The sequence below is a fragment of the Myotis myotis genome, unplaced genomic scaffold (assembly GCF_014108235.1).
Source record: "Myotis myotis isolate mMyoMyo1 unplaced genomic scaffold, mMyoMyo1.p scaffold_m19_p_2, whole genome shotgun sequence".
Lineage (NCBI taxonomy): Eukaryota > Metazoa > Chordata > Mammalia > Chiroptera > Vespertilionidae > Myotis > Myotis myotis.
Genome location: NW_023416324.1, coordinates 65,003,714 through 65,005,349, shown reverse-complemented (window position 1 = coordinate 65,005,349; position 1,636 = coordinate 65,003,714).

Genomic DNA, 1,636 nt, shown 5'->3' with positions numbered 1-1,636 from the left:
GGTGTCTGAATCCTAACTCCACTTACCACTCACTCCAAGCCTCAGTGCTTGTCCATAAGAGGGAACAATACCTCCCTGAGAGTTTCAGTCAGTGGAGAGACAATAATCAGGTATATAAAAGTGTTTGGCATGTAGTGGATGCTCAATAAATCTTATTTTCATTTACTTTCATTATTCTCAGTTCAACAGAGATTTGTAACAGAGAACTTCTATTTTTAAAATGCATGTTATTTTTCCATTACTCAGGGTGCTCGCCCCATTCAGCAAGAGCTATAAGGGGGAAAATGACAGAAGTGTTTGCTAATGAACTAAGCTGTTCCCGAACAACTAAGTATTTGATAGCACACTTATTACATGTACTGCAGTTAAAATAGGTCAGTCCAATAAACACTTTAAAAGAAAAAGAAGGCTTTGGGAGGGGAGTGAATTGTTAGGAGCTATGTGGAGAGTTTTCATAAAAGACTTTGGGTGATGACAAGCTCTATTTGAATAGACAAAATCCTGCTTCTTCCTTTTGAAACCTAGTTGGAACCATCTACATGAGCCTTCCTTCCATGTATGTGGTATCAGGTGAAGCTAGTAAGAAAAGAAAAGCACAGTGGCTTTGCTGAGACTGAAGACAAGACCAGGCCAGGCCAGAGAAGACTGAGAAGTGCTGAGGAGGAAGTCAAAATGCTCATCTAAGATGTGGAAGACTTCAGGGTGGAGGGATGACCCTCCCTCACCCCTCCCCACAGTTAATGGACAGAAGCACCGGAGCTAGGGACTGGAAGATGGTGTTTTGGCCATCCATGCACACATTTTCTGATCGTGTTTCTCTGGTCCTTTCATTCTCCCATGCTGGTGTGTTTTACTTGTTTTATGATCCAGTTCATATTCTTGGACTTTGATCAGATGGGACACAGAGCTCAAAGATACAAATTGTGGCTTTCCTTTTTCAAAAAATTAAAGAGCTTTTAAGTCAGTGCTCCTGAGCATGACCTGCCCTGGGATCTCTCTGTATCTGGCATGCGGCTCTGTATGTGTGTGGAGGAGAGGAGCCACCAAGGGTGTGTTCCCATTTCTTCAACTACACTATGTTCCACAGCAAATGTCAAACTTTCTTGGCTCTCCTTGTGTATATAACGACCTGGAGGAGTCACACTGTGGAGCTTTGCAAGAGAAGGGAATATGGGAGAGAAAAACAAGCACAGGCCGCCCCGTGGGGAAAGGGACTTATTATTAAATCATCTTTTTCCAGATAACACATGATCAATTTCTTCAGAGTTCACTGTTGTCTTTAGTGGGATTTGTTGTCAACACACCACCAAGAACAAGTCAATCTCCTTATTTTTTCTTTTTCTTTGTTTTTTAGAGGACAAACAGGTATTGGTTTGCCCAAATATTAAGAAGCACAGAATGAAAAAAAAATAAAAAAGAAGAAGGAGAAGCACAGAATGAGAGTTTAGTCCAGTGTTTTCTGTTGCTTCCCAGGGGTGTCAGCAACGTCATTCGTACCAATGTTTGTATAGAACTTGTGCGGCAACATTCCTGATAGCAGCGGCTGGCTAACTGGTGTTTTAGGGCACCTGATGCTCCCTCGCTCTAGTCCCTTATTAACCTTGTCAGCACAGCCCTTCTTGTGCTTTTTAATTGA